At 44.4% G+C, this 14607-nt stretch overlaps 1 protein-coding gene across 1 annotated transcript in view; it reads left to right on the forward strand.

The window, feature by feature from the left end:
- KAZN (kazrin, periplakin interacting protein) overlaps positions 1-14607 on the forward strand; it is a 1366410-nt gene that overhangs the window by 580424 nt on the left and 771379 nt on the right. The window lies entirely within an intron of this gene.

Here is a 14607-nt window from a genome sequence, read left to right on the forward strand (position 1 = left end):
TGGGGTTTGATGACTGAGCACAAGCTAAGAATAGTTTTTACATTTTTAAAGGCTTGTTTAAAGAAAAGATAAATAAGTGACAGAGACCATACGTGGCCTGATGCTGCTGCCGCTGCTGCTAAGTCGCTTAATGTCCCACTCTGTGCGACCCCATAGATGGCAGCCCACCAGGCTTCCCCATCCCTGGGATTCTCCAGGCAAGAACACTGGAGTGGGTTGCCATTTCCTTCTCCAATGCATGAAAGTAAAAAGTGAAAGTAAAATCACTCAGTCGTGTCCAACTCTTAATTACCCCATGGACTGCAGCCCACCAGGCTCCTCCTTCCATGGGATTTTCCAGGCAAGAGTACTAGAGTGGGTCACCATTGCCTTCTTCAATATGTGGCCTACAAAGCCTAAAATGGTCACCGGTCCTTTACAGAAAAATTTTGCTGCTCTCTGATCTAGATAATATTAATAATAGTGTGCTCAGTTCAGTTCAGTTCAGTCGCTCAGTCATGTCTGACTCTTTGCAACCCCATGAATTGCAGCACGCCAGGCCTCCCTGTCCATCACCAACTCCCAGAGTTCACTCAAACTCACATCCATTGAGTCGGTGATGCCATCCAGCCATCTCATCCTCTGTCGTCCCCTTTTCCTCCTGCCCCCAAATCCCTCCCAGCATCAGAGTCTTTTCCAATGAGTCAACTCTTAGCATGAGGTGGCCAAAGTATTGGAGTTTCAGCTTTAGCATCAGTCCTTTCAAAGAACACCCAGGGCTGATCTCCTTTAGGATGGACTGTTTGGATCTCCTTGCAGTCCAAGGGACTCTCAAGAGTCTTCTCCAACACCACAGTTCAAAAGCATCAATTCTTCAGCGCTCAACTTTCTTTACAGTCCAACTCTCTCATCCATACATGACCACTGGAAAAACCATAGCCTTGACTAGATGGACCTTTGTTGGCAAAGTAATATCTCTGCTTTTCAATATGCTATCTAGGTTGGCCATAACTTTCCTTCCAAGGAGTAAGTGTCTTTTATTTTTATGGCTGCAATCACCATCTGCAGTGATTTGGGAGCCCCAAAAAATAAAGTCTGACACTGTTTCCACTGTTTCCCCATCTATTTCCCATGAAGTGATGGGACCAGATGCCATGATCTTCGTTTTCTGAATGTTGAGCTTTAAGCCAACTTTTTCACTTTCCTCTTTCACCTTCATCAAGAGGCTTTTTAGTTCCTCTTCACTTTCTGCCATAAGGGTGGTGTCATCTGCATATCTGAGGTTATTGATGTTTCTCCCAGCAATCTTGATTCCAGCTTGTGCTTCTTCCAGCCCAGCATTCCTCATGATGTACTCTGCATATAAGTTAAATAAGCAGGGTGACAATATACAGCCTTAACGTACTCCTTTTCCTATTTGGAAGCAGTCTGTTGTTCCATGTCCAGTTCTAACTGTTTCATCCTGACCTGCATATAGGTTTCTCAAGAAGCAGGTCAGGTGGTCTGGTATTCCCATCTCTTTCAGAATTTTCCACAGTTTATTGTGATCCACACAGTCAAAGGCTTTGGCATAGTCAATAGTGTCCTACAAAAGAAAAAATATTTTCACGGCCAAATAACTTGGGGAACCAAATTACTGGTTCCCCAAATTGCTCTTACTGGATTAACACAACAAACAGGGTTTAGTAGTCTTTTGTAAATGCTCACCTTATCAGAGCCTTTATTAATAAACATTTTTGAATCTCAAAGAGAGGGATAGAGTATGAAATGATTCCACTCTCCTTTTGCCTCAGAACCCCTTTCTTGTGGGAGGAGGTTCTGGAACTGCATTATATTAATATCCCCTCTTCATTAGAGATGTGTTTTTGCTTTGTATTTTGGCTGTGCTGGGTCTCAGTTGCAGGACATGGGGTTTTCAGTTGTGGCATGCAAGATCTTTAGTTGCCACGTGCAAGGATCTAGTTCCCTGACCAGGGATCCCATCCAAGCCCCCTGCACTAGATGCATGGTGTCTCAACTGCTGGAGCACCAGGGAGGCCCCAGAGGTGTGTTCTTAACAAGACCTAGGAGTTTGGCTGGGCAGGGGCCTGCCATTGCCATTGACTGGCTGCACTTCAGAGCCAGAGAGCTTGTGGTAGAGTTCAGGCTCTAGAGTCTTACTGGGTTTGAAATTTCCTACACTTACTGCCTGTGGGACCTTAGGAAATGCACTTTACCTCTCTGTGCCTCAGTTTTCTTCACTGCAAAATGAAGTAACCATGGCAACTGTCCCCCAGGGTCATGGCAACAATCACGTGAGATGACGATTGTAAAAATCATAGCAGGGAGGCTGGCGTGTGTAAGCTCTGGAGAAATGGCAACAACTGCTGTCATTAATACTTATCTCTACAGGGCTCCCCAGTGGCTCAGTGATAAAGAATCCCCTTGCAACGCAGGAGACGCGAGTTCGATCCCTGGGTTGAGAAGATCCCCTGGAGGAGGAAATGACAACCCACTCCAGTATTCTTGCCTGGAAAATCCCAGGCAGAGGAGCCTGGCAAGCTGCAGTTCCATGGGGTCACAAAGAGTCAGACACAACAGACTGAGCAGAGCACAGCACATCTCTACAAGGAGAGTCGTGATGTCTGCCTAAGAGAGATATTTAGCATAATAATGTATGGGGAAGGGATTCATAATGAGGAAACAGTGTATTTTCTTAGTAAAATATGACTATGACCTTTCTAAGAAAAAGAAAGTTTCACTGGTTTAAAGGAAGTGTATAAGTTTCCTAGGGCTGCTGTAAGAAGAGACCACCAATGGAGTGATTTAAAACAAAGGTATTCTCTTGGAGTTCTGGAGGCCAGAAGTCTGAAATCAAGGCGGCAGCAGGGCCATGATCCCTGTGCAAGTGACAGTTGCTCAGCCATGTCCAGTTCTCTGTGATCCTGTCGACTGTAGCTCACCAGGCTCCTCTGTCCATGGCATTCTTCAGGCAAGAATACTGGAGTGGGTTGCCATTCCCTTCTCTAGAGGATCTTCCTGACCCAGGGATCGAACCCAGTCTCCTGCACTACAGGCAGTGTCTTTACCATCTGAGCCGTGATGCCTCTGGGGAAGGACCCTTCCTGGCCTTTCCCGGCTTCTGGTGACTGCCTGCATGCGTGGGCTCATGGCAGCACCGCTCCCATCTCTGCGTCCATTTTCAGGCAGTGCTGTCCCTTGTGTCTGTCTTCATGATGTCTTACCTCATCTTTTTTTCAATGGGATTTATTCATTTATTTTTGCCTGCGTGGGTTCTCTGTTGCTGTGCATGGGCTTTTTCTAGCTGTGGTGCTGGGGCTACTCTCCAGCTGCGGCGTGCAGGCTTCTCACCAGTGTGGCTTCTCTTGTGCAGCTGAGGCTCTAGAGCACTGGCTGAGTAGTTGTGGCATATGGGCTTAGCTGCTCCAAGTCATGTGGGATCTTCCCAGACCGGGGATTGAACCTGTGTCCCCTACACTGGAATGCGTATTTTTAACCACTGGACTACCAGGGAAGTCCATCTTTCCTCCACTTATAAAAAGACACCAGTCACATTGGATTAAGGACTCACCCTATTCCAATATGACCTCCTCTTAACTCATTACACCCGCAGTGATCCTTATTCCAAATAAGGTCACATTCTGAGGGTCCAGACTTAAGCATATCTTTGTAGGGAAACTCAACTCAACAGCTCAACAGCTCAACTTAATTCAACTCAACAGCAATGTTTTGCAACCTTGGCACCAATGACATTCGGGGCAAGATAATTCCTTGTTGTGGGGCCACCCTGTGCATATAGGATGTTTAGTAACTTCCCTGGCCTCTACTAACTGATATCAGCAGCATCCCCCACCCCAGTCACAACAATCAAAAACGTCTCTAGATATTTCCAGATATCACTTAGCCCAGTTGAGAACTACTGGGTTAAAAATATGATACTTTCTAGACCAGTGGTCCCCAAACTTCTTAACACCAGAGACCATTTTCACAGAAGACAATTTTTCCATGGACTGGGGCAGAGGCAGGGGTGGGATATGGTTCAGGTGGTAATGAAGGTGATGGACAGTAGCAGAGGAAGCTTGGCTTGCTTGCCCTCTTCCCACCTCCAGCTGTGCAGCCTGGTTCCTAACTGACTGCAGTACCAGGTGTCGGGGACCCCAACTCAAAACAAAAAGACTTACTCTGAGGAGAGACTGCAGAAGTGGCTAGCATTGCAGTTACATTGTAAAATCTAGCTTTTCTTCTTATGGCATATTGCTAATACTAATAACTAAAAATTTTGCATTGCTTAGCAGATCTTTTTGCTGAGATAAATTTCCCTACCTGGAGGACATAGTTATTATTGTTAGTTCATAAGCGAGTCATCACTTAAAATGTAAATTGCTTGGAAGTCAACCAAATTTGGTGACATAATAATAAAAAGGAAAATCGATTTCTCTAGAAATACACATCTGTTCATTAGAGCTGCCTGTGAGTCCATTGCAGCTGTTCCCATTTAAAAACTAAAGATCTAAACATAATCTTTTACAGTGGAAAGTTATAGAGAACATGTTCATGAAGTCTGTGGAAATGGTTTAGCAATTAAGTGTAGTTTATTTGGTGTATGTGACTGTTATGGAGCCCTCTGGATGTTCAAATGGAAAATTAAGTCTTGTAGACTAACTCCCCATTGAGGCTGTTAGCCATCCAGTGTCCCCAGTTCAAATTTTGGAGGGGGCAGTGCAGGGAGTGGCAAGTTTCTAGACGATTAAATGGTCAGTGCTCTTCATCCATCTATAGGAAACGTGGAAGATTTTCAAGGAAAGTGTCATAGATATCCTGGAAGTGACCCAGCCTATCTGTCACTGGTGTCAACTCCCTCCCCAGTGAGATTCTTGGCTTTCACACAAACCAGCCAAAAGCTGAGACTTTCCCTGGATTAGTACATAGGCAACGGTACTCCAGTGTGTTGTGTGATTTGAGGGACCCCAGGGAGACTCCTGTTGCTGCATATGCACCCCACTTGTGTCTGTATTCCCCCTACATCCCTCCACTGTATTCCCTAAGTGCTCCCTTTTCTCTCAGTTCCATGGAGATGCTTCTGTCTGACTGTGTCTGAACTTTGGCCCCGTTATATCAGAATGGACCAGGGCGTGTGAAGTACGAGAGGCCTAAAAGGAGAAAGGTGGCCAGAGCTTGGAGGTCTGATCTAAGTTCAGAGCTCTGTTCCACTTCCTAGCTTTAGCTACTTGCGAATGTAAAGTTTACCATCCAAGTTCACCATCCAGCTCTACTGTGAAGACATGAACAGCTGACTTTATCTGAATCTAAATAGCTGGATAGAACATACAGCAAATGTCTAGTGTGATACCCCAGACATAAGGGCATTCGATATGAGAGTGTTGACAGCTATGAGGGACAGTGCAAGAAAGGAAGATAGAGGCGAAGACAGGCTTGGCTTCTTCTCAACCACTACGTTGCACTTCTCTGTGATCTGGAAAGCAATCTTGTATTTGGAAAGCAGCAGTGACCCCAGTGTAAATCTGTTTACTTATGGGATACATCCCAGAGAGCTTGAGTTTAACTGCTGAGCATCAGTCCATGAAAAACAGTTGTTTACTGAGAAGCATGTGTTGACACTGTGTTATCAGAGTGTTTATGAATGAACCATCCATTAGGCTCTCCCGTGATGTAGTGGCTGATGAAGCTTCTAGATCCCTGACAGTTTTGACTCTGTCAAAATACAGAATCGACTCTCACAATTTTTATAACAGAACTGGACCCTTGGAACCATCATGGGGGCTGGAAAAAACACTTTGTCGATAGCTGAGAATTAGACGCTGCAATCTGGGTAGTGTGCATAGGTGGGCATCACCTGTGATGTGCCTCCTACCTGCCAGGCCTCCAGCTCAATCCTGCTTCAGGCTGTTTGGCTCCTGGGGTCTTTTGCCTAGAGTATGCAACCAAGCCAAAAGAAAAAAAAAGTGGAGGAGAGAATGTATTGCTTTAATTTTCAGCAATTCGGTTTTCATAGTTGTTGAAAGCTACTTATCAGATTATCTGCTGGAGAATTCATTGCAAAAAAAAAAATGTAAGATGGTCAAGTGGAGAAATACTAGCTACCTCTCTCTCCTCTCCCTGCTCCCCACCACCTCTCTCTCTTTCCCTTTCTTTCTCTCTCTCCATCCCAAGCATATTAACAGCCCCTGTGTTCCACATGTTCATTTCTTGTCCATATCTTACCTAGCTCAACTTTCTCTGGACCATGTTTCAAACAGCAGCTAATATGGAGCTCCAGGCTTCCCAGGAGTTGGATAAACAATGTTGGCTTTCATCAGCTCCGACACGCACCCACTGGAAGTGCAGAGATGTGCTTCTACAGGATCACCCCAGGAAAGAGTCAGGCCTGGGACACATTTCTAAATGGAAAATGAGAGATCCTCCATCTGAGCATTTCCTCTGAGAAGAAAGGTTCTTTATGTTGTGTGTGTGATGGCGAAGCTACCGCTGCCATCTAGGTGGCAGAAATGTCAGAAGCGTATTGTTCGTGCTTTAATTTCCTCACTCAACACTGGGTCATTAAGTTTAATACTAGCCAAATGCTTTCCTGCCTGTATTTATCTTAAAAGATGTGCATGACCTAGTGCTTAAAACGTTGGCATCCCAAAAGGAGACACTTTATCGCAGAATATATATTGCTTCAAAGAAGGACATTTCAATGTATTCCCCCATGTTTGTCAAGTGACTTCTCTGTCAGGAAAGTGGTTAACAGAGAAGAGAGGTGTTTAGAGAGTGACAAGGAAAGGATAAGAAGGCTTCCTAGGCTGGGATGGGCTCAGAACTGTGAACTGCTCTTTCAGGACAGCATTGATCAATAGACACATCACATCTCCTGGGGAAGATGTTTCATACAGGAGCAAGGACCTCAAGGGACTGAACCTGACCACAGCCCTAGTGCCAGTTACATAAAGTAAATCCAACATCTCCACACACCTGTAGGAGAACTGGGTCTCTGCTTTGAGATACTGATTCAGTTAAAACAAGTGCTGATGTTCCTGGTCCTAGGACCACACTCGAGAGCTATTGCTCTTCCACTCCTCAAATGGAAAGCAAATAAAAAAATTCTACTAGTCTCTGAGTTCTTCTTCGTGATCTTGAGACATTAAGTCCATGCTTAATCCCATCTGATCCAAGGTGTCTATGCTCTTAGGGGTCAAGGCAAAGCCCATTCCCTGCAGCTGAGATGCTATGTGTGGGCAGGGAATTATGCCTGCAGAATATCTGATAGGAGATGCTGCTGCTGCTAAGTCACTTCAGTCGTGTCCGACTCTGTGCGATCCCACAGACGGCAGCCCACCAGGCTCCTCCATCCCTGGGATTCTCCAGGCAAGAACACTGGAGTGGGTTGCCATTTCCTTCTCCAATGCATGAAAGTGAAAAGTGAAAGTGAAGTCGCTCAGTCGTGTCCAACTCTTCGCGACTCCATGGACTGCAGCCTACCAGGCTCCTCCATCCATGGGAGTTTCCAGGCAAGAGTACTGGAGCGGGTTGCCATTGCTTCTCCATGATAGGAGATGAAAAAGGGCTAAATTGGAGACATGTGGTCACAGGACTTCTAGAAAGCATCCCAGTCCCTTTGAGAGGCTGAATGTTTGAAGAAAAATAGTTAAAATTGTATTTTCTTCATTTATTTCTTGGCTGTGCTGGGCCTGTGTTTTTGCACGGGGTTTTCTCTAGTTATTGCAAGCAGAGGCTCCTCTCTGGCTGCAGTTCGCAGGCTTCCAGTTGTTGTGGTTTCTCTTGTTGCAGAGCATGGGCTCTAGGTGCACAGGCTTCAGTAGCTGCAGTGCACGGGCTTAGCTGCCCTGTGACTGAGGGATCTTCCCAGACCAGGGATCGAACCCTTGTCTCCCATACTGGCAGATGGACTCTCTACCACTGAGCCACCAGGGAAGCCCCAGAAAAGAGTTTCTTGATGCATGTTTTGCAGATGCTGACAAAAAATGTCCCATAAAAAATATGACAAGAATAAGAGAAAACACCTCTCTGGTTCTGTTCACCTCAGCACAATCAATAAATATTTATTGGTTCCCTAAAATGTTTGGTGCTGGAAGCAGAACCAAACATCCAAGAGACATGGACCTTGCCCTTCAAAGAGACCATATTCTGAAAAGAAAACCAAGAAACAGGAGAAGGTAAGGCTGATGTACTTCCCATGAAAGATGCAGTTTGCGTCTCCCAGTGGAAGTGGGCCTGAAAGTGTGCACATAAATTAATGCTTTTGTAAACCAAGTTAGATTTTAAATGCATGAGAAGAGCCAACTGTCTAAAGGCACATGGCAGAGAATCCTGAAGAACAAAGAATCACTCACTAATGTGAATAATTGTCCCTCTCATTTATCGACCTTATTAGCTTCGATTTTTTTTTTTTTTTTGGTAGATTTGAAGAGTCTGAAAATGCAAGTAAGAGGAATTTGTCAGCATTCTTACTTTGGGAAAAGCAAATGATATGTTTATAGCAGAGATTCATTGTTAAATGTCTGCTGTGAATTTTACTGGGTCAACTCAGGCCATCTCTGTGATTCCTTCTAGTGAAAGTTTTTGTCGAATCATGATTGCTATACCATCAATTTGAGGTCAATAAAACAATGGAATGTTTCTATAGTCACAAAGGAATGATGAATTGTGCTCAGTATATTTTCTTGGGCTCTGCCTTAAAGAACATTACATCCTGGTGGGATGGTCAAGTGGCCAATAAGTAAACAAATTAGTAATTAATTGTAAAATATAAAATCATGTGATGGAAACAAAGATTTGGGTTAGAGGCTAACACAAAAACAGCCTATGTAGGCAGAGTAATCCAGGAAGGCCTCCCTGAGGAGGTGACATTGAGGCTGAATCCTGCAGGATAAGTAGGAGGCAGCCATGTGAATAGCTAGAGGAACTATAGTACATGCAGAAAAAGGCAGGAGGGGGAAGGACTGAAGCAAAGAAAGAACAGTACATGAGGACTGTAAGAGGCAGTTTTCTAGGAATCAGATATAACCTCATTGGCCTAGGGGAAGTTTTTCTTCTAGGGAAGAGTGAATCCTACGCAGTCCTGGAGTGTGGGGTGACAGGCCCAATGATGTGTTGCCTCTCTGACTCCAAGGCAATGCATCAGGTGAAAAGATGGCTTCCAATTTCATAGGGAATTGAGGGTTTTTCCCAAAGAATAAAGTCATACCTCTGTGCTAAGCAGGGTGAAATTTGCTAGGGATTTGGTTATCCAGGTTTCCTAAATGAATCTTGTAGAGAATTGAAAAAAAGAACCCTACCTTTTTTACAAAACTACCAGGTAGTATTATAAACTGACATAAGCCAATTTGAGCCTGTGCATCTATTAAGTACTTTTTGGTAGCTACTGACAGTAGTTGAAGAGAGTTGGGACTTAGTTACTCACCTGCAGCCTAGCTGGTGGGTTATAATGAAAGCACATTTCAGACCAAACCCTGAACCACAGGCAGACATTTATTAATAGTAGCAAGCTGACATCAGACCATAAAACAAACGTGTTCAGTGTGAGCTCCACAAAATTCCACCTACTTGTCCTTGTATGAGCTCTGGACGCACCACCCATGGAGCCCTCACCCCAGGCAAATGAGACACTTTTCAGGAGGAAGCTAATCTCACAGTGGGCAGCAAGCAAACAATTTCCTATTTGCTTGACCCAGGATAGTTTGCGGTTCATGTCTCAAGCCCCATCCCAAAGGGAGAAGGAAAGAGTGCCTGCATGGTTCTCATATCCACCCGAGGCAAGGGTGTGGAGCTTCTGGAGAATATGTTAGCCAAACTGCACATCTTGAAGAAGATACACATGCCCCAATATTCACTGTAGCATTGTTTACAATAGCCAAGACATGGAGCAACCTAAATGTCCATCAACAGAGGAATGGATAAAGACGTTGTACATATATGGGGCTTCCCAGGTGGTGCTAGTGGTAAAGAACCTGCCTGCCAATAGAGGAGATGTAACAGACATGGGTTCAATCCTTAGGTGAGGAAGATTCCCTGGAGGAGGGCATGGCGACCCACTCCAGTATTCTTGCCTGGGAAATCCCATGGACAGAGGAGCCTGGCAGTCTACAGTTCATAGTGTTGCACAGAATCGGCCACACCTGAAGCAACTTAGCAGGCATGCACACACAGGACATATATACAATGGACTATTACTCAGCCACTAAAAAAAATGAAATATTGCCATTTGCAGCAACATGGATGGACTTAGAGATTGTCACACTGAGTGAGTTCAGACAGAGGAGAGATATCTTATGACATTCCTTATATGTGGACTCCACAAAGAAATGATACAAATGAACTTATTTATAAAACAGAAACAAACTCACAGACTTGGAGAAAGAACTTACGGTTCCCAAAGGGGAAGAATGGGGGGAAGGGATAGTTAGGGAATTTTGGATAAACATAGGCACACTGCTGTATTTAAAATGGATAACCAACAAGGACCTACTGTCTAACACAGGGAACTCTGCTCAATGTTATGTGGCAGCCTGGATGGGAGGGAGTTTGAGGGAAAATGGATACATGTATATGCAGGCTGAGTCCCTTTGCTGTCCACCTGACAGCCGTCACAGCATTGTTTATCAGCTGTACTCCAATATAAAATTAAAACTAAAAAAAAAAGAAAGAAAACGTACTTTCAGCTCCTGAACGTGAGTGGCCAGTACATGCAGAGTACCCAGAAACAGCACATTCCTATAACAAGAAATAAAAGCTGCAGCAGTAGGAGCTGGCATCACTCAACCCCACATCCTGGCTACAAAACCTTGGGCAGATCACGCGAATGCCCAGAGTCATGTCCTGCAGTTAAATACAGTAAATCGGATAAACTGTAGTAAGTGCTCAATAAATGGAGGCAATCGAATCAGCCCTTAGATTCTGGGTGTGAAATAATTGCAGCAGAGCGGTGACGGCAAACCACGAAGCATTATGCGAAATGAGATTGTCTTGGGCGTGTGCGTTTTCATTTGCAAAGCAGATACTCCCAGTGGCGTTAAATGTCTGCTTGTGCCAAATAGTAAATGGGATTTTTTAGTACCAGAATCCTCCCTATCAGCCAGACATTTCTGTACTTTTTTGTTGTTGGAAAAGAAATACCATCTTCCATAATAATTGAAGAAAGGCAGCTACTTATCCATTTTCCCTTTCCTGTTACTTCTGTGTGCCAGCCTATGGGAATGGCAACATTTTGCTGTGGTAGTTACATGGGAGACATTCTAAGGTATCTAGCTGTTCAGTATAATATAGACATTTTAAAATAGCATGGGAGTGGGAATCAACCCACCTTAAAGATCATTTTAACTGGTAATTGGTTTCCTATCCATCAGTCAGTCACTCTGTAAGCTTCTGTCTGTTTCGGAGATGACAGATGTGGAAGAGCCTTGTAGGAAACGGAGGGGGCAGGTCCAAGGGGCCAGCACATCAGTGGAAAGACTGTGCAGTATGACGGCTATCAGTCCCACTCTCCTTTCACTCAAAGAAAATGCTCTCCATGGCAACAATGACAGTCAGAAAATGTAAGAATTAGCAATCCCACCAAGCGGAGAAGCCAGCCTCTACCCTTTCCCATTGTCAACAATTCCAACTCCTTGTACCCCATTTTCACAATGGGACAGGTCACTAACAGTAAGCGGAGGTACCTGTGCAGCTGACTTAAAGCTCAGGCTACTGGTGAGTCAGGGACAACTTGACTGCCTGGGCAGCAGAACCAAGACTTCAAAACATTATGACTTTTAGGGCAGAGAAGAGACTGCCCTTGTGGAGAGACCCACTGCTATTCCACTGCCAAAATCTAGCTCCCAAGCACACAGTAACAACTTGCCTATTTGATTCGACTCTGGGCTTTTCAACCCTGGCTCTATTGGCATTTGGGTCTGTATCATTCTTTGTCATGAGGACTGTGCTGTGTGTTATAGGATGTGTAGCATCATCTCTGGTCTCTACCCACTAGATGCCAGAAGTACCACCCCTCCCCAGATGAGACAACTAAGAACACCTCTAGGGGGACTTTCCTGGTTGTCCAGTGGTTAAGACTTTGCCTTCCAATATAGAAGGTACAAGTTCTATCCCTGGTTGGGGAGCTAAGATCCTACATGCCTCACAGCCAAAAAACAAAACAACAACAACAATGAAAACAAAAGCAATATTGTAACAAATTCAATAAAGACTTTAAAAATGGTCCACATCAACAAAAAAAAAAAAAAAAGGTAAAATAGAACATCTCCAGATACTGCCAAGTGTTCCCTGAGGGGGCAAAATCTCCCCAGTTTAGAACCACTGGTTTATGACCTTATAAGCCAACATTTCAGGGGTTAGTATTTTGAAATTTATTTCTTCAGTTATTTATCCATTCATTCATTCACTGAACATTCAATAAGGCCCTCATATGTAACAGGTGCCATTCTAAGCACTGGGGATTCAACAGTGAACCAGGTTCCTACTCTAGTGGAGCTGATTTTCTGGGAGGGACACTGACACAAAAACATAACCTGGGAAGTTATAGAGTTTCTCTCATCGAGAATGGATAAATTTCATGGAATGCGATTATCAATGTTAGAAACAAAATTTGATTATTTAATTCATACTGCAAAAATTCATTTGAAGCTAGCTACAATGAAAGGCTTACTTAGGGGCTTCCCCAGTGCTACAGCGGTTAAGACTCCATTCTTCCAATGCAGGAGATACAGATTCAATTCCTGGTCAGGGAGCTCAGATCCCTATGCCTCATGGCCAAAATATCAAAACAAAATATCAAAAAAACATAAAACAGAAGCAACATTGTAACAAATTCAAAAAAGACTTTTAAAATGATCCATGTCAAAAAAATAAAAATCTTTTAAAGAAAATGTATTTAAAAAGCAAATGGACAAACCAAATAAGTATATGGATGTAGTTGAGATTGTGATAAACAAATAGATAGGTAAATTCCATTGTTTTTCCCCCAGTTACAATAAAATCTGCTACATGTAAGAAAAAATAAACATTATAGCAAGTTTTGTTGTAGACTAATTCTGTATCCAACACCTACTACATGCTGACATTGATCAAGCTCTGGGGACAAAGTGGTGAGTAAATGAGGCAAATTTCTCTGCCCTTCTGAAGCTTGTATTCTAGTGGGAAAGACAGAACATAAGATCAATAAGAAAAATGCATAGTGTGATCTATGGTATAAACTTCTAAGGAAGAAAGCCTACCTCCCTGGCAAGGGGGAAATAATCCAAGATGAAGGGAGGTACAGTGCTCTGTGGGAGCCCTCTTTGAGATGGGTCGTTTGAGTAAAGATCTAAGGGAGGTGAGAGAGTGAGTGTGCAGATATTTGGAGAAAGAGAATTCCGTGCAGAGGGAACAGCAAGTGTGAGAGCCCTGAGGGGGCACCGGCCTTGTGCTGCTGGTGGAGGTAAATTCAGGGAGATGGTGAGGCCAGCTCATTGTGAGGAGCTTGGCTTTGACTTGGAGTGAGGTAGGAGCCTGTGAAAGTGCACAGACAGGGCTACTCTGGTGAAGGTGTTGAGAGTTGGCTGGGGTAGGGTTTATAAGGCTTTATAAGCAGGAGGCCATCGCCATACTCAGGAAGAGGGAGGGTTGTGGGGTGAGTGTGGGGAGGGGGTGATTGGCACTTGGAGTATTGAGGGCCCTTGAGGTAGCACAGAGAGGCCGGTCACACTCTTCTGGCTCTCCTCCTCAGCTCTGGCTGCTCCTCGGTCGCTTCTGAGGGATCCTCTCAGGCTCTGGTTCTGAATGGCACAGTCCCGAGGCTCAGTCCTCAGCCCTCTTCTCTTCACTCAGTTCAGTTCAGTCGCTCAGTCGTGTCCGACTCTTTGCAACCCCATGAATCTCAGCATGCCAGGCCTCCCTGTCCATCACCAACTCCCGGAGTTCACCCAGACTCACGTCCATCGAGTCAGTGATGCCATCCAGCCATCTCATCCTCTGTCATCCCCTTCTCCTCCTGCCCCCAATCCCTCCCAGCATCAGAGTCTTTTCCAATGAGTCAACTCTTCGCATAAGGTGGCCAAAGTACTGGAGTTTCAGCTTTAGCATCATTCCTTCCAAAGAAATCCCAGGGCTGATCTCCTTCAGAATGGACTGGTTGGATCTCCTTGCAGTCCAAGGGACTCTCAAGAGTCTTCTCCAACACCACAGTTCAAAAGCATCAATTCTTCGGCGCTCAGCCTTCTTTCTTCACAGTCCAACTCTCACATCCATACATGACCACTGGAAAAACCACAGCCTTGACTAGACGAACCTTTGTTGACAAAGTAATGTCTCTGCTTTTGAATATGCTATCTAGGTTGGTCATAACTTTCCTTCCAAGGAGTAAGCATCTTTTAATTTCATGGCTGCAATCATCATCTGCAGTGATTTTGGAACCCCCAAAAAAATAAAGTCTGACACTGTTTCCACCGTTTCCCCATCTATTTCCCATGAAGTGATGGGACCAGAAGCCATGATCTTCGTTTTCTGAATGTTGAGTTTTAAGCCAACTTTTTCACTCTCCACTTTCACTTTCATCAAGAGGCTTTTGAGTTCCTCTTCACTTTCTGCCATAAGGGTGGTGTCATCTGCATATCTGAGGTTATTGATATTTCTCCA

This window comes from Bubalus bubalis, chromosome 5, assembly GCF_019923935.1.
Source record: "Bubalus bubalis isolate 160015118507 breed Murrah chromosome 5, NDDB_SH_1, whole genome shotgun sequence".
NCBI classification, from domain to species: domain Eukaryota; kingdom Metazoa; phylum Chordata; class Mammalia; order Artiodactyla; family Bovidae; genus Bubalus; species Bubalus bubalis.